The 19,167-nt window shown below is 44.8% G+C and overlaps 1 long non-coding RNA gene across 1 annotated transcript; it reads right to left on the bottom strand.

The window, feature by feature from the left end:
* Positions 1-856: 856 nt before the first annotated feature.
* Positions 857-19,035, bottom strand: LOC146079660 (uncharacterized). Its single transcript, XR_014474678.1, has 3 exons — positions 18,933-19,035; positions 1,196-1,306; positions 857-901 (listed from the first exon to the last, which is right to left on the bottom strand). It is a non-coding gene; the product is annotated as an uncharacterized LOC146079660 (long non-coding RNA).
* Positions 19,036-19,167: the final 132 nt, after the last annotated feature.

Below are 19,167 nucleotides of genomic sequence, written 5' to 3'. Positions count from 1 at the left end.
AGAACTTGTGTAATTGTCATGTCTCTGGTTTGAAGAATATTATAGCAACCGCACATCCCATCCACATCTGTGTGTATCTAGCAATATGAAAATTGAGAAAATAGTTCATATTTGCTACAAAGCTTTTAAGCTTGCAGGCTAATGTCACATCTTCCTCATTTCCGCATTCCTGCACTACCATACTGTATATGCTTTAAACAAATTTTAGGGGTTATTTAGACCTGACCGATGGGCTGCGAATTCGCAGGCCGACTGATTATCAATTGACTGCACATGTGTATGGATCGCAGTGAGCATGCAAAGGCCATCCAGCGATAAAATCCAGCATCTTCTTTAATAGCAGCCACTCGCAAGTTGAGTGGCAGTATGCCAGCCGTTGGGGGGTGGGAACCGGACATTTCCTGGGAGTGTCTTGGAAACCACAGTGGGGCCTCTGGATATCTGTTCCCAGGGCTCTGAAAAATAGCAGTAATGTGGTCAGGTATGAATAACCCTCTCAATTGCAATTAAAATGGAAGATAGTCCTATTTAAAGCCATTAATATATCAGTGGTTGTTCAGCAAGGAAAGCTGTTCACTTAGCTTCAATAGATAAGGAAATATTCCCCAATTAATCACACATCTAGTATTATCTGTATACTCATAGACCTACATCCACATACGGTATGTAGTCTGGAGGACACATCCACATATCATGATCCTGTTGAGACGAGAACACTGTTACCAGTATAGTTCATTTACCATATTTTCTGTTATGAATGATGGCCATGCTTGAATGCCTTAAATTATCATAACATAGCACAGTAAATACTATTAGTTTAAGTGCAATGAGCGGAAACATATAAAAGACAACATACCGTAAAGATGGAACACCGTTCTTCAGACCTTGGCGGTTAGCCCAGCTACCATTAGAATAGAATGAAGCAGTGAGAGTTATTGAGACGTCATCCAGCACGCTTACCACACTTTGTATGTCATCAGCATTAATCTAAAAGAAACATGACCCTTCAGGCTCCCACAAACTCAGCCCAAAAAATCAAAATAAATAGATTTTGATCAAATCTATTTTAAAACTTAAATCCATGGTGTCATCTGAAATAAGGCAAAAACACTTCATCCACATGTTTTATCAACCTGCAAAATTGTTGATGCGTGCAATGAATAAAGTGAACTTTGCTTAATCATGCCATATCTACCTGTCAGAAAGATGTTGCTGTCATATACAGATTCAAATCATATCCTGCTTGTAAGATGACCCAGAAACTTTCAGTGGTTTGGATAGCTGCCATATTAGGAGATACTGTAAACTAAAGGGAAACAGTTATACAGCAGTATGAGGCCATGCAAGCATATAACAAAGCCTGATAGTTTCAGGAAACAGACACATTTAGCTAATATGGTATGTGGAGATGTAGTGTTAATTCATGACAACCGGAGCAGGCTCATGTTACAGCACCCCCTATTTTACACTTGAATGTAGATGCACACACAGACACACATAAATACACACACAAACACACACATTCTCAGATGCTATCCGGCAATGGCTTACGTGTGTCTCTGTTCCTTTACTTGCCGGGATTCTTACATCGGAACCAAGAGGACGCGATCTTTGCCCCACGTTTCGGTAAGTATAATTTTCGGTACTCTTTACTTAGAAGGGCGCCCACGATTTTGATCGTGGGCATCGTTAGTAAAAAATCTCGGGCATCTCGGGCATTGAATGCACTAAAAAATCGGGTGCGATCAACCGACGAGATGCCCGAGATTTCCCATAGGGAACAATGTTAAATGTCTCAATTGACCCAATTTTCCTGTTCAATGCCTCAATTGACCCGATTTTTCCATAGGAAACAATGTTAAATGGGCCACAGAGGCCAAATAGGCACCCTGAGGTGTATAATGGCCACCCGAATTGTTAACGCCACCCCACGATCAACGTCAACCCGATGAGTGGCGAGCGCAGCGAGCCCGCGTCCTACGACCTTTTCATACCCCCACTATCCACGTCGGCGTGGAGTTGAGAATAGAAAGTGTGGCGAGCGCAGCGAGCACCGCGAGGGTACGCGGACAGCTGTGAAGCCCGCGAGGGGACGCGGATACCTGTGAAGGTATCCGCGTCCGCTCGCCACGCTTCGGGCTCGGTGGCTCGCTGCGCTCGCCACACTTTCTATTCTCAACTCCACGCCGACGTGGATAGTGGGGGTATGAAAAGGTCGTAGGACGCGTACCGCCGCCCCTCGCGGGCTCGCTGCGCTCGCCATGCTTCGGGTTGACGTTGATCGTGGGGTGGCGTTAGCAATTCGGGTGGCCATTATTCACTTCAGGGTGCCTATTTGGCCTCTGTGGCCCATTTAACATTGTTTCCTATGGAAAAATTGGGTCAATTGAGGCATTGAACAGGAAAATCGGGTCAATTGAGACATTTAACATTGTTCCCTATGGGAAATCTCGGGCATCTCGTCTGTCGCATCGCACCTGATTTTTTAGTGCATTCAATGCCCGAGATGGCCGAGATGGGCGCCCTTCTAAGTAAAGAGTACCTAATTTTCTTCTGCAGGTACCCACACTTGGATTTTTACTGGAGAAAAGTAATGTATTAACGTTTTATTACTCTGGTGTCTGTGTGTTTTATTTAACTATTTGTTATGTTGTAAAACTACAAGTACCAGTGGGCCCTTTAATGCCCCGCATGCTGTGACTTGTGGTTCTCCAAGTCCCTGCATGTGGTGCAGGCTTGTTGGAACTTGTAGTTCCACAACATGCCACAATAGTTTCTAATTTTCACTTAAATAATCAGACCATGCCCACAGTCCTTGGGCACCAAGGACAGCCCTGGGCTGGGGTAATTCTGGAGAGGGGGACCCATTTATTGGGGGTCCCCACTCCCCCAGGGTCCCAGCCTGGGCTGACCAGTCATGGGGATAATGCTTTGGCTGGGGAACTAGTGTAAATAGTTTTTCCCAGCTGTGGTATTACCCTGCTGGCTGTTTGTGCCTGGTGCTGGTTGCGAAAATATGGGCAACCAGCATAACCAGCCCGGGGCTCATTGAGCCAGACCTGGTTCCAAAAATATGGGGGACAAAAAGCATAGGGGGTCCCCTGTATTTCTGAAACCAGCCCCAGACTCTTGGACTGGTCCTGGTTCCAAATATGTGGGGGACAAAAAACTGCGGGTCCCCCGTATTTTGGAACCAGCACTGGGCTCCAACAGCCTGTGGTATTTGGCCACAGCAAGGGGACACTTTTTACGTAAGGTCACCCGGCTGTACCATGCGCACCATGGCTAGTCAGCCCTGGACAGGCTTCACCCATCCAGGGTTATAGCCCGGGGCTGTCCCCTGCATCCCTGGGCGGTGAACTCAATGAGCTTACAGTATCTCCACCCAACATCTGGATTGGTATTTCCATCTGTTGCATAAAAAATATATATCTTTCCTTTCCTTTCCTCTCTTTCTAGAGAGATATATATATGTATATGTATATATATACATAATACATGTATATATACTTCCTCAACACCGAATACAATTCCTTCAGTACAGCTCGCTACGCTCATTAGCGAAGTACAACTTAATCCTCATTTTTTCTATAGTCTCTTTCTATGCAACCCACCATTCACCCTTTCATTTTTATTTTTTTTTTATTTTTATTTTTTATTATATTTTTTTCTTGTAATAATAAAATAAAAAATTATATATTAATTCTCCTGCATACTCCCCCTTATGAGAAGTCCCTCTTCTGTCCCTCCTTTCCTTAACAATAAAGTGCATTTACAGTATTAATTGATATCATCCTATATCTTCATACTCAAATTTATTATAATCCTTTAAAACCTTCACCAATATTTTGATCACTCTTTTCAGTCCTCTGTTATGCCACTATGGTAATCGGAGCTATGTAACAACATTTTCCCCTTACCTATTAGCATGTCATTGCAAGCATCTGGTTAATAGCGTCCCTATATGCAGGCCTTTACTATTTATGCATATATTTTGTGTTCATTACTTTCCTCTCGCTAGCAAAATGACACATTATCTGTCCAATATTTCCCCTTAACACACCTGGGGTTTTTTGTCTTTTGCCCTGTGAACATTCACAGTGCATCAATCAAGATTATGTATATACTTTTCTGCGTATACTATACAATATATCTCACTTAATAATATAACGCTATTAGCGCATTATTTTTAATTCTTAAATTGATTTATTTTTCCTTTATGAGCATTTTGATATAGAGCAAGACTTTCCCTTTATTAGCGTACACACCTGGGACTCAGTCCCAATTTCTCTCCCAACAATCAGGTGGAGGTGAGAGTATTACACTCCCCCTTCACCCGCTAACCAATCAGTACTAGACCATTCAACTTACACGCTATTTAATGAGCAATTGATACAACTACCCCCCACACACATTGAAAAAGCCTAACGGCGAAACGATCGTTTGTGGTCCCAGATACGCTGACAACAGCGCTCCGGGACACTTGGATTGCCAAGGACGTCCCCACTAACATCCCCCGGTCAGATCCTACATCGCTGACATTTCCTCACGGCATTCTGCTGAAGGCGGGCAGTGAGACACGCTGCCGTGAGCCAGCACGATCAGAGAGTGCAGGACTACACGCTGCCGAGTAGCAGCGGGACGCCGGGACACCCCGTGTCCCAGGCACATACCTCCCTCCCAGCAACTGACAGCGGGACAGCAGACGCGCTCCTGTGAACCGGCTGACAGCGTGTAGGAACTCACGCTCCAAAGCAGCAGCGAGACGCTGCCATACCACAAGTCCCGTTGGACATATTCCTTCCTGAGCAACGGACGCATTATATACAAACTATCAAGTTTAACAGTGGCGTTCATAGCAGCATACTCGGGCGAGGTCTTGGATCTGACCCCCGGGGTGAACAAGGAGGTACTCCCGGTCTCCTCCTTCCTGTTACCTTTTTCTTTCAAACCCGCTCTCTCAATTTTTCCGATTTCTTCTCTTTCTTTTCTTTTTTTCCCTAATTTTCTAATAACAGCAGGGCATTATAGCGTGGTATACTGATATTAATCCTATAACTATTACCCACCATACGCTTTCATAAGACCCCAGCACCTCTTTCTAGCCTGAGCTACTATATTATATTCAATTCTATGACTTTGCTTTAATTCTATACCCACAAGCTAGGGGGTGCGCTCACCCAATATACCTTTAGGCCCCTCAGTGTTAGAAGACACTGACGGAAGCCAACAGAAATTTGGGCCATTTTAGTACACAGAGGGGGTGACCCCTCTGCAGGAAACCCATGGCACCCATAACCCTGTCACAGGTATAAATTTATTGGACAGCAGCCACCCCTATTTCCATCCCTCTCTAACCCCTAGGCGATTTGAGGTCCGCTCACCCGCAATACCTTAAGAAGCCCCCCGGCATATTCTTATGCTGACGGAAGCTGACAAAACCAGGGCCTTTCTAGTACACAGAGGGGGTGACCCCACTGAAGGAAACCATTGAACCCCTAAACTTGTCACAGGTATATAAAGCTGGGCAGCAGCCACCTCAAGGGGAACAGGGATCAAGGTCGACGTCCCACAATACCTCCAAAAGCCCACTGATCACACCCAGTGGAAGCAGGTGTGGCAGAATATGACTAGTAACAACTAGGGAGACCTAGCTGCGAATAACCGTATTCACTGCCACACTATAGGTATATAAAGTTGCCGTACTGTCACCAAGGAAACTTGTTGGATCTATTCCCCATCTTTCTTCTTTCTTTCTCTCACCTCTTAAAAAACTGAGGGAGGAGACCCCCCTTAAATCCCTGTTGCCTGATAGGCACAAATATTCACTTCTGTACTAACTACTCTTATTTTCGCTAAAGCTTCATTTAGACTATTCACTGTGAAAATTAATTAATTCAAAGATACTAATTATGCGTATGATCTTTCTGATGTTAAATTTCTATTTTGACTACAAATAGACGGTTTAACTTAGACCTATAGGCTGTGTGACATTACCCTTAGGGATACTACAAACTCTTTATTTATATAGAGAAACTGCAACTTTGTTACAATGACCTAAATGTAACTATATATCTCTTCATTTGCACGGTTAACACTGTAGCCCCTAGGCATAAACTAGCATAGCCTGTAGCCAGTGTTATTACTAATTTTCTTTCAAAAACACAGTTATCAGGAGGAACGCACTCCCCTCACATTTATCAAAAGGTAAACAATCCTACTAATATTCCTAATTTGAGGGGTATATGTATCTTTTTTGAATGTTATTTGTTTGTGTGTCCTTGTCTAGTATTTATTTTAAGGTTTTACATTAAAGAATTATTTTTAGTGACTATATCACTCATACCAGGGGCCATTCCCTGGACATTTCAATAAATGTCTTACTAAACTGACATATATTATGCATACCTGAGAAACCCATTAAGTCCCCCTCAAACAAATTACACCAAAAACCTTTCTCATTTTCTAAACAAATCGTTTTATAAAGAGTGCCCCGACAAAAAAGAGAGTCTTTCCCCTCCTTTTTCCAAAGTATCTCCACCCACCCATACATCTTTATTCATTCATAGCATATCGTATATACTCGAGTATAAGCCGACCTTTTTAAGCAAATTTTTTATGCTGAAAAAGCCCCCCTTGGCTTATACTCGTGTCAGGGGTGCCAGAAGTGAAGAGCCATCTTGGCTTGTCCCACTGGTGCTGTCCTGTGATGAGCTGAGCCGCCGGAGATCGCGCTGCTGGGTCCCACTGCCCAGTCTCTCCCTCTGTTTCACCACTCTCAGGTACCTGTGCTTCCTCTGTTCCTCCCTAGCTGCCACAAATTTGCTAAGAGTAGGGGGATGGCACGGAGCTGGGTGGTTCTCAGTACTGTAGTCCGCACAGCTGAGGGGGCCGTCCACCCACTCTCACCTCCATCCTGCACTAATCGGCCATGCTTGCTGTAAATCAATGCAGGTTACTGAGGCTGTGTCCCTTTGCTGTATGTACCTTGTGCAGCTCCGTTCATCACCCTATCCTGTTTGGGCAGTTTTTGGGCTCACAGTCACAATGGGGAAATCTGCTCATGCTGATCTGGCTTCTAAACTGGAAAGATTTGCCAGGGGGTCCCACACAGCTCAGCAGCCTCCGCAGGCTGCTAATCCTCCCTCCTCACCCTCTCAGCCTCAGGAGGATTCTGCAGTGCAGTCAACACAGCAAATACTTCTTGCCATAATGGCCACCCTATTTCCCACCCTAGGCTCAATTTGGGCGTTATGTTGTTCCTTCGCTTTTACAGGCTGGTAACGTTAGTGAACATAATGATTACATAAATAGTTAAATAATGACTGCATAATGCAAATTCATGGACTGAAATGGCTGCTGTCAGCCCTGTTTTCTGATCCTCAGTTGCCAATATCAAACACTAGTAAGCACTCCAAGGAGGGAGTCTTTCATTAATTCAGGTTTGAGAAGTTGAATCAATAAACCGGCAATTTGTTCTTCCCAGTAGACTGCTTAGCGTATATAGGTCTGAACCTGTGATAACTAGCTGCAGGTGCTTGCAATTCATTACCAGCAATAGATCATTAAGGCATTCCCTGATACAGGTTACAGAGATATCAATGACAAGCAACAAGTGTTCAGTGGAGCTCTGCGTTCAGCTCTCACACATAGGTGACATACTGTACATATATTATACCTGGTGTAGATCAAGTCTTTGGATATATCAAATTTATTTGGAAAAATAGGCACAATCCAACTGCATGCAGAAATAACCTGGCAATCCCCCTTATGTGCTGTACATCTGTGGTGCCAGATAAAGGTAAACTAGTTACCGCACAGATTATCATGGCAACAGCAGGATATGGACAAGTGCCACCTGGGAAGTTGTTGGTCTCTAACCAGGGCCATCTTATTGGCATTCTGAGCCCTAGGAAAAATAATGCACTGGGGCCCCTATTTAAGTAAATAAAAAAATCATAACTTCCTGAGGAGTCTCTCCACCTGCTATCAGCCATCCAGCAATTAGAATGCTTACAGCCAGTAACTGTTTGGCTGCAGGCCGGTAGAGAATGTTTTCTGGCAGTTCTGATTTTGTGTAAATACAGGAGAGAGCTTGCATAAGCTTGAAACAATATAAGCACCCAGTTTTATGTAGAACTTTCTAGAAGTTTAGCTGTGCAAGGGGGGTTAGGGTAGCTAGTGGTTAGATTAGCTGTCAATCAATTATTCACCCAATGGCAGCATCCTGCTGGGAAGGCTTGTGAGGTTATATAAGCACCAGCCTGAGGCGATCACTTCCTCTTGGCTGTTAGTTCCAGTGGATCCCACCCACCCGCCCTGGAAGAGATTTTTTTTTATTTTTGTTGGTGAATTTTCGTTGGATGGCTATTAGGCGTGATTAGCCAAGTCCGACATAAAGGCCACAGCGCTCCTCGGTGGCTCAAATTATTGCACAACTAGCTTTTGACTAGCATTTCCCCTTTGAGGACGGCGAGTCGGTCACTACCTTTGGGGAGGACCAGGTCGCCATCTTCGGGAGGGGCTAGCACTCTGCCAGTTAAGGGGAAATGATTTCTACCCAACATGGTTGTGCGGGGGGTGGCTTTTGGTTAATTAAGCGAGCAAGTTACGAGCCGCAACTGAGGAGCTCTGCTCAGGTCGCCACCTTGGCTTCAATTAAAATTAATTACATTTCAATAAATTTGGCTGTGACCTTTAATTTCCAACTTTACTCAGTTGTCCGTGTCGTTATTTATTTCTAAGGTTTAATAAAGTGTTCAGTAAAACTTATGGGTGACTTATGCAAAACCAAAGCAGCCAGGGAGCAATCTCTGGTAGTCCAGGGTTGCCTACCTGACCCTCTCCATGAGGGACTAAATGCTCTGTTTCTGGAGTTCCCTGGTAATGTAGGATTGCCATCACCTGTGGGGAGCTAGGTATTTGATAAGAAAGGTGTTTCACCACAGATGATGGCAATCCTACATTACCAGGGAAGTCCAGAAGCAGAGTATTTTCTCCCTGAAGGAGGGAGTCAGGAAGGCAACCCTGCGCTAGTCTCGCAGGAAACTCCAGAGGCACCTGCCCCTGCTCAAAGGCCCCTAGAATTGAGGGGTCTTAGGGCTGCTGGCCAACAAGCCCATGTGTACGATGGCCCTGTCTCTAACCAGAAAGGTTTCTCCCATATCACACCCTCGGTGATAGCTTCTAGAAAATAACAGCCAGCTAACATTTTGTTGCAAAGCTGGGAGGATAGCAAAGACTCCTACAAAAAAAAAATGCTAAAATGTTATTGGTTCATTTAGAATTGAACATAAGCCAGCTTTGTTGGATAGTATGCACATTTATATACAGTACTAAGTATGAATATAAAAAGTTAAATTGTATATTGTAAAATTACATCTATAGGTTGGCACAGTGGCAGGAAGGGCTATTGTATAATAAGGACCTGTTCACCAACTACTGAGTCAATTGAATGGGATGTACCCCAGATACACCTTACAGGAGCTGGGATTTGCATGTGCTGAAGAGCTGGTGATACTGATGATGATAACGATGATGATGAAGATGATGAACAGCTGAGTGACTGGATTGTTGCAGAGTGACTTCCAGCTGGTAGTACTTTATTCATGACTATCTTCAATCAATTAGTATTAATTCTTGACATGACATTTCCATGTAAACTGACTATACTGTATAGGGATAAACAATGGATGTCGAATATTGTATTTAGCTTTATTTATTAAATGTGACTTTTATTTTAATATAGAGGCAATACTCTCACGTGTATATTTGAATGCATTACCTTATCTGCATACACCATATTGTATTGATTTAATGCAGCCTTTGTAAAAAAAGCATAGCTTATTACTTAACTCTAATTAATAACCACATGACACAGAGTTGAAATAAGTCAGCATGAAACATCTGGAACAACCCATTTGCTAGTAAATGATTGGCTCAAATACAACAAGTAAAGCAAAAATGAACAAGTAATTATATACGGGGACAAACCATGATGCAATGCACTGTATTTGTTTTTAGCATGCAGGGTAAATACTGGCTACTTTTCCATGAAGACACGGGCATAAATTGAACTTTGTGGGTCCCATAGCAAAGTTTTGAAAGCCCCCCCCCCCCTATTGTCAATACAATGCCCATGAGGGGAGCATGTCCAAACTGCATTACATCTGTGCCTAATTAGCCAACCACCTGTAACTGCTTTTACCCCTTTCACATAGCAAAGTCAGGTCACACCTGAGATCACAATCATGGCTCAGACCTGGGTCCAGCACTTTCACATTAAGTCCAGGTTGCCCGTTATAGAGAGGGTGAGGGTTTATCCCTTCTTATAATCTGGGTTGAATTGCCGGGTTGGTCGACTCAGGTTATAAGGTGTGGTGCTTTCACACCACACCTCGACCTGGGTTCACACATCACCATCCCGGCAATAACCCGGGTCCAAGTTGCGATGTGAAAGGTCCAACACATCTTTAATACACTTCCTGGTGGATACATCTGAATCCATATTTCAACTCTGTAACTATGAACATGAGTTGCATGTGTCCCATGTGACAGAACATGTTTAGGAGCATTAGTGCACATAACCTATTCTGATACCCCTTCTTCTCCATACCACCTAATGATATTTCTACCCCAGAATATCATACTACTACTGTATATGTATAAACATTAGGCACCTGTTTGTATAAGATGTAGTGATCCCAGAGTGAATCTGTTGTTTGCTTCCACTGATACTGAAGCAGTCATGCAGAAGGACAGTCATAAAGTTGAATGTTATATATATACTGTACAATCTGTCACGGAGTGTTTTATGAACGGGGAGGCTGACCTGCATGTCACCCTATAGTCAGTCCGTTCTCCTCAGCTCAGGGCAGAGAGAAGCTAGCACTGGGTTTCCTAAGAGGAAAAAAAAGCAGTTATCTGCACCAGAGCCAGCCCTAGCCTAAATGACGGCCTAGGCAAGATTTTGGCTGGTGCCCCCTAGCACCACCACTAGTTCCACCTCTTACCCTGCTCCCCTTTCCCAGCCCCATCAACCCTCATCATAGCAGTCATCCTTTTGGTGCTCCTACCCGCAATATTTTAAATAGTAACAGGGGTTTGTTCTTGCTGGGAAGGGGCATGGCCACACAATAGTACCCCCGATTCAAATTATGCCACACAGTAGTGCAACTTTATTCACATTATATCATGCAATGGTGTCCCTTATTTACGTTACATCACACAGTAGTATCACTTTACCTTATATACATTACTCCTCACATTATTCACATTATACTCGTAGAAAAAATATTGCATTTTAAGCACCTCCATGGCCACACTGCAACCCAGCAAAAAGCAGTGTGTGCTGGGCAGTGGAGAAGAGCTGCAGCTGCTGCTGTCACTTAAGGGGAGGGGGCCTGGGTAATCCTTCCATCAGACTTTGGCCTGGGTAATTTGTACCCCCAACCCCTTTCTCTCGGCACCCCTGATAATACCACACAGTAATGCCCCTTACACACATGACACACATTATTAATGTCCTTATAAACATAATTACACATTATGCCAACCTTTATTAATGCCCTTCATACACATAATGACACATATAATGCCCCTTACACATATGTTGCACATTATTAATGCCCTTATACACATGACACACATAATGTCTGTTACACATATGTCGCACATTATTAATGCATTTATACATGACACACATAATGCCCCTTATACATATGCCGAACACTATTGCACAACCAACCCACCCACAGACAGCACTCGCACAGCCGCTAACACTGTGACCTCTACCTCTGCTTGGATACAGATGTTTCCTCATACATCTTGCTTCAATAGGCCATGCAGCTCCTGGCCAGTTCTGCTGACGTTCGGTGCCTTTGTTTGCTGAAAATGTGTCTTATTTGCATTGTTATGTGACCAGGACACACAAGCAGCTTCCAATGATTCAAATGATATGCAGCATGCCTATATTCTGTGTGCGACTGTGGCTGTACCAGCATACGGAATGCTATGTTACAGTGATTTCCATGAATAAACTATTTCATATGCAGATACAGCCTCACTGACACACAGAATATAGGCATGCTGCATATCATTTTAATCAGCAGAAGCTGCTGGTGCCCCTAGGCTTTCCAGCCACCCTAGGCATTTGCCTAGTTTTCCTATGCCTAAGGCCGGCTCTGATCTGCACTGTGCTGTGCTGTCTGGCCGGACAGTGCAGACATCACTCACCTCTAGCAGGCCCCCTTAAATGTCAGGGGTGCTGGATGATGCTCCGACAGTCATGATTCCGACAGTCATTTCTCTGACATTGGAATACCGACTGCTAAATGCCTGACAGTCGAGATACCGACTGACAGGGGCTATTTTCCCTTATAGTGGTCCAAGTATAGAACCTGAGGCATGTGCAGCGAGCCACCGACCCACAAGGGGCTCTGATGCACTTGCCTCCTGTAGGACTACTGTCAGTCAGGATTCCGATGTCAGAGAAACAACTGTCGGAATCATGACTGTCGGGGGTGCATACCACACCCAGATGCCAGCTCCATGGCTAACTGTGGTTGTACACTGCCCCTGTACTCTCCAGTTAGCCTGCTTGTGTTAGAGAGGGCCCTTCAGTGCTGTGTGTCCTCGGGAGTACGGCTGCTGCTGCTTCTCCTACTCGTGTTGCTGCCGCTAGCCTGAGCTGAGGACTGTTTCCAGTTTGCGTTAGGTAGCGGAACGCATGTCCCGGAAGCTTGGCTGCGGGCTGGCAGCATGGGGATTATTAGACTGGCCGGCTAAGTAAACTATGGGACCAGCTTTGGTGACATTGAACAACTGGGTGCAGGGTGAGCTGCGGGCGCTGGAAACACTGAGGAACCCATAGCAGCTGCACCCCCTGCATCCTCGGTAGTTACGCCAGTGCATGTAGCCCATATATGCAGGACAGCTTTATTTTTGCATGGCAATTTAGACTTCATTTTATACATTCCTTGCTCAAATATATGGGGTACATTTTCTAAGGTGCAAGTTTTTAGAAATGTAGATGTTGCCCATAGCAACCAGTCAGATTCTACTTATTTATCTAGCAACTTCTAGATGATTTATAGTTAAACTACAATTGGTTGCCACGGGCAGTACCTCCATTTCTGAAAACCCACAGTTTAATAAATATACCCCTAAATCTCTCTGCACAATTAAAATCTGCCCCTTCTCCATTGCAACGTGGTTTCGCCAGAATGTAAAGTTGCAGTCCTTGGTCATTTTTGCTTTACTCCCACTACAGAAAAAGGTCCATTGTGCAGAAATAGAGAATACTGGTTTTGATGCAAGTGAGTTTTCCTTTGTGCATCTTTCCCTTTGTCCCAGTATGCCTTTTTGCCAACAAGTAATAGTGTTGGAGATTTGCTTGCGTGTGCCCACATGTCTCTCAAGTGCATAACACCCAGTATATTCCAAATATAACATATATTCACACCTACAGCACATGCTGATAAGTCTTTTATAGGGAAAAAACATGACAGGAATGACAGGATTCAGTGTGTATGGGAAAACCCCCTGTTGTTTGTAGTTGCTATTATACTAGGTTAAGATCTAAATAAAGGTGCATGCTATTATGGCTGAAATGCCAGTCTGCAGCGCTATAGAATCCGATAAACCAGAAATAATCTGAAGCCATTATGAATGCACTCTGCTGAATGAAGTACCAGGGGAAGGTCTCCCCTCATCTTCCCCCTGGCTTTGTGCTAATAGCTGTTTACAGTCTACGTTGTTTATCTTTAGCATGTGCACTGTGCTCAGAGATCCAGATTTCATAGATTCCCTTTATGTTCAGAATTGGCTTTTACTTTTGTTAAATAGACATAGCTAGTGGATTTATTAAGGGCTACAATTGATTTGATGTTGGCCAAATAATGATTCCTTCTAAAAGCGGCATTTTTCAGAGAAGGTCATTAGATTAATGATTTTTGGCTTCTAGGACTGCTATTAAATGAAGATATTTATGTGAAGTTACTGTAGGAACACCATTGCTCACCTACATTTTGTCTTTAATCCATCCACGATCCATTATCTTTCCTGTTTTGTGTGTAATGGCTATATTTGTAGCAGGCAAATACAGTGTGAATAATCTCTGTTCCAGAAGTTTCTTCATAATGTCATTGCAGTAAAAGGTCTCATTTGAAATCATACCACCCTAGCCATTACAGCTGAGCCTTCTTAAGTCCCTATTCTCCTACATCGTATACCTTTCCTGTCATATCTTGACCCAATAAGCACTAATAAGTTTGAAACAGCTGTAAGAAAGATCATTATATGGCTCTATATAACTGGCTGTACCGTTACCTTCAACAAGAGGTCTCTGGATATTTGGAATAAAGGTACAGATATGGAAGAAGCTGCATGTCTCTGACCAATCTAATTTAGTGGTAATTCTTTTTGTAGGTTTTTACTGTATTGGATTTGTAGAAGGTGTTTCTTTTTTTGTTCCTTTTAGGCCATAAATAGTTACATTGTACAGGCCTGAGTAAAAACTCCATGTGCGAGAACACCTGGTACATACATAATTTTTTTCCATATGCAATAATGTTCCCTGCCTTCAGCCTGTTAACCCTAAGTGAAGGCTAGAATACAACATTGCCATAGGCATATATGGAAGCCCTAAATGACAGAACTATTAGTTAGGTGAGACAGCTTTCTCCAGCACCGGCTTTGTCACCACTAGCTGCCATTATTTGCAAGCAACTCGTCATGTGAAGGAACTGAGCTTTTTGTCTCTTGGGAGACTTGCCAATAAAGTTTTGATGACAGAAATGCAGCTGCGCAGGAGAAAGGTGAGAGTTTACACAGTACAGTTAGGGTGCAGTTAGGATGTGTCTCCACTGTCACCACCGATGGGAGGACAAAACCAATGCACATATCAGACAGCATGTCTGCAAACCCGCATATATGGTGAATAGTAATTAGCTTGAATTAAATCCCCATACAGTATATGATCCCAAAGGAAGGTAAGTGTGGTGCCACAAGAGGGGTGAGGGATGCTCCTGGATGTCAGCCTTGTGGGGGGGGGGGGGGGGGACACACACCAAATGATGACTTCTCTACAGTGACATGAGCCAGATCCTGCACTGTGACATTAATCTGCAGCACTAAAGCTCCCATCAATGAGGTGGAGCCTGCAAGCACCCAAAGTGCTGTTATCATCCACTGAGCCATGTCCCCTTTAATGATGTCACTGGGTGCTCTTGTGACACCATGCTCCCTTTTAAGGAAGCCAAGGGCCTATTTAGAAAATGTATGCCTTATTTATTTACTCCATTGCACTTTAAAATTAGAAACAACAGTGATAAAAACAAAATGAGTAGTAAATGACCGAAATAGAGGTAGGAGGGCCCTGCTTGCAAGATTACAATCTATATGGATAATAGGAGGGATACATAAGGATGGTATCTATCACATGGCAGTCTCACCAGATTGCAAGAGAGCCCTGATGGGATGCAATTAGATATGGGGGGGGGGGGAACCCCTCTCCATACAGTACACCCTCGTGCAGTCACCACTGTCAAAGAAGAATTGTTGCTGCACTATGTGGAGCTGAAAATGGCAGCAGTGTCAGACTCAGATCCAGGTGGGGCTTATATTCTGTTTGACTGCATCCTATTTCCGCTAAGTAAGTGATTTTCACTCATGAGTGACCTCGCTCTCTTTTCTCTCTCCACCTGTTTTATTTTCCTCTACTTTTGATCTTAGCCCTCTCATTTCCCCCCCCCCCCCCTTTTATCACTTGCACTCTTGATATGCTCTCCCTGTACAAGCTCCCTTACATCCTCTTTTATCTGTCATACTTTTTTCAGTACTCATATCTCTTTCTTCACTTATTCTCTCTCTCTCTCTCTCTCTCTCTCTCTTTCGATCTCTCACACACATTACTCTCTAAACTTTTCTGTTATACCTACAGAATTCCTGCTTTGAATGCCACCATTGATGTTAAGACTGTACACTGTACACCTGCATCCCCCATGACCTGGGCTTGGGAGCAGTGGTAAAACAATTACCAACAACCCTATGTGTAAAGGACCAGACAATAACCTCTTCATGCAAATAGAGGCCTGCAAAATGGGATCACCTCTGGCTCCCTTCTTTTCCAATTGTTTCCTGTTTGACATTGATCGTGCTTTGGGAGTGATTCTGGTCCAATTGCACAGACCAGAACATTCGCACAGGGACCGACGGTGGGCACATGCACAGGGTCATTTCTGCGCATGTGCATATTCGATAGTCAGCAACCATCCAATTATGTGGGTGTTCACCACCTTTGTTTTTCTCATCAAGATTTCATCCATTGTAATGTTTTATTTTATACACACTTCCTTGATGACCTCCTTTTATTTTAGACAGATCGTAAAGATGCTCTGGAGTTAATAATGGAGGAAACATAACACCAAACCTTCACCAATGAAGTTTACATTTTTTATTTCCAAATGTTGCTGGTTTTAGCATGACCAGTGATACATGGAAATTTGCCCCATGTGGGAGTGACAGAGGTCATATTTTTTACACTAAGGCCTAAGTAATCAAATTTTCCAGAGTCACTTGAAAAGTAAAAAAAAAACCCAAAGGTGTTGATCCTATTACTTGCGAAGGGTGCAATGTGCTGCTTGAGTGCCGTACCCACGGCGTTTAAACATTGGCAACGGCACCCAATTGAACACGATCTTGCTCCCTTCACAGGCCCGAACTCCCTAAAAATTTGCTCTCACTCCTATGGAGCAGCGAGCACTTTTTGCCGAATTCCATCCACCATAAAGTGCGCTCCGTGCCATGATGATTCACACTCACGAATCATCTGTGGCTAATAGGATCGACCCCCAAGTGTAGAAAAAATGTATTTGGGTCAATTCCCTTAATACTGCAAATGAAAAAAATTAAGGGGGGTATTCAATCTCCCGAAGCCATCTCCCGACGGGGGAGATGGCTGCGGTCCCTTATTCAATGCTGTCTTCCCGCTGCAGGTGGGACATTGAACCCCGCTTGCAAATTCTCGGTCGAGCAGACAGAGAATGGGACAGGGTCACGGCTGTCAGGCCAGTTCGACAGCCATGACCCAAGATTGAATACCCCCCTAAATCTCTTAACCACTTGAGTGGTATGCCCGGAAAGTTTCCGAGCTCAGCTACGCTGCCGCAGCGGGCTGTCCCGGAAAATTTCCGAGCATACCACTAAAATGAAGCTGTGCACCAGTGGTGTCCAGGTGTGCACCTCTGGCACATCACCTGTCTGGGCACTCCCCCAGTGGCCACGCTGCTCTCCCCTCCCATCAATCCTCCTCACCTCTCAGCTCCGGCGATTGTACGCCGGAGCTCCCCTGTCTGTCACCATTACTTCTAGTAATAAGCAGGCAGCAGGCTCGAGGATGTTTGGCGCCGCTTGGTGGGACTCGGGATTTCAGGCGCCCGAGTCCTCCCGAGCCGACATGAACATCCCCGAGCCTGCCACCTATTATGATCAGAGGCTGGGGCAACGGCAGGGCACAGGAGCTCCGGCGTACGGCGCCGAAGCAGAGATGAGGGGGAGGGGGAGCGACTGGAGGGGGGAGAGACGCGGGGGGTGGCCCACAACTCTGTGGTGGGTTTTGCTGGGGCAGGACAAACCTGCCCTGGTAGGTTTGTCCTGCCCCAGCAAAACCCACCACTCAAGATATTAATCTCACTTGCTGATCATACCAACTAATCCATCTATAGGTTCCCATACACTAGTGTGAATTGAGCCCTTTTTAGCTGATTCCGTTGCATCGCACCAAGAAATTGTAAATTGTACTGTAATCGTACAGTAAAGGTTTTACCTCTGATTCTGATGTGCAGTATAATGCACTTTGAATGATGGATGCCACAAATATCAGATCCAGTAGCCATGGCTGGGATCACATACGATACATCATATGCAAAAAGACTCCATACTTTTTATCGTATGCAATCCCGCTGCCCTGGAAGATGCCGGGGAGTTCAAGAGAAATTTAATGCATCTTAAAAACTCGGATAAATCGCATTAGTGTATGCCTTGTGTCTGACATGGCATAAAAAAAGCAAACTGTACAGAAACAAATCGACATAGACGTAGGAGGGCCCTGCTCGTAAGCTTACAATCTATAGAAAATGGGTGATAAAGGACCACTAACCAATCAGCTCTTACATGCCCGGCGAACGCCCGCCCCATCCATTTGCTTTGCTGGGGTGTCCGCCCACATCATTCGATGGTCACCGGCCATCGAATGATGTTTAGCGTGCACGCCTATATAAGTGTCTTTTAAGTTACTTACATTTGCGTGCACGCTGGCGTGGATCTGGGCGGGCAGCTGACATTCGGTGATGTCAGCTACCCGGCCCACACACCCGCGTCACTGCCTCATTACCATGAGAACACCCAGCGTTCTCATGGAAACACCCATGGAACGCTGGGCGTTCCCATATGGTAATGGGGCAGACCGGCGCCCCCCGCCCATCTCATCCCCCCCCCATGCAGCCATGGGTGCATGCACCCGGCGACCCGAAAGGTCGCCGTGGGTCAACGCACCATGCGCCTGCACATGCGCAGATACATGCCTGCGCATGCGTGCGAATGCACACAGTACCGAGTGCATCTGAATAAGGCCCATAGTATACACACACATACATACATACAGAGCCCCCCCCACACATAGTATACATATGCACAGCCTTTGCACACTCACATACACACACAGTACACAGAGTCCCCTCCCACACACATAGCATACATATACACAGCCCCCCTATGCACACACACAGTATACTTACAAAAAGCTGATAAACACACACCTTTATGACATAACAAAAAAGCAGCCAGCATTATTAAAGACCAATATACCTTCCCCCTTCCCCTCTAAAACAAAGTCATAGCCTCATTTAACATACAATCCCCCTGTTCCAGCTTACCTGCAGCACATTCAAACACCAGGAAGTCCTCTCCTCACTCCTCACCCGGCCACTCGTCCAGCACTGTTTCAGTAAGGCCTGAGAGGAGCTGTCTGTGCACTTCAGCTCCCCCTACAGGCAGCCGGCTCTCGGAAAAAAAAATATATTCTGTGATGTAGGACCTTGCTGCAATCGTGCAACAAGGTCCTCTCATTAGGAGGTGCCTGTGCAACCCCGGCACCCCCCCTGCGCACGC

The sequence above is a fragment of the Crinia signifera genome, chromosome 5 (assembly GCF_055691185.1).
Source record: "Crinia signifera chromosome 5, ASM5569118v1, whole genome shotgun sequence".
Taxonomy (NCBI): domain Eukaryota; kingdom Metazoa; phylum Chordata; class Amphibia; order Anura; family Myobatrachidae; genus Crinia; species Crinia signifera.
Note: the sequence above shows the minus strand (reverse complement) of the source record. Positions and strands in the feature narration are given on the sequence as shown.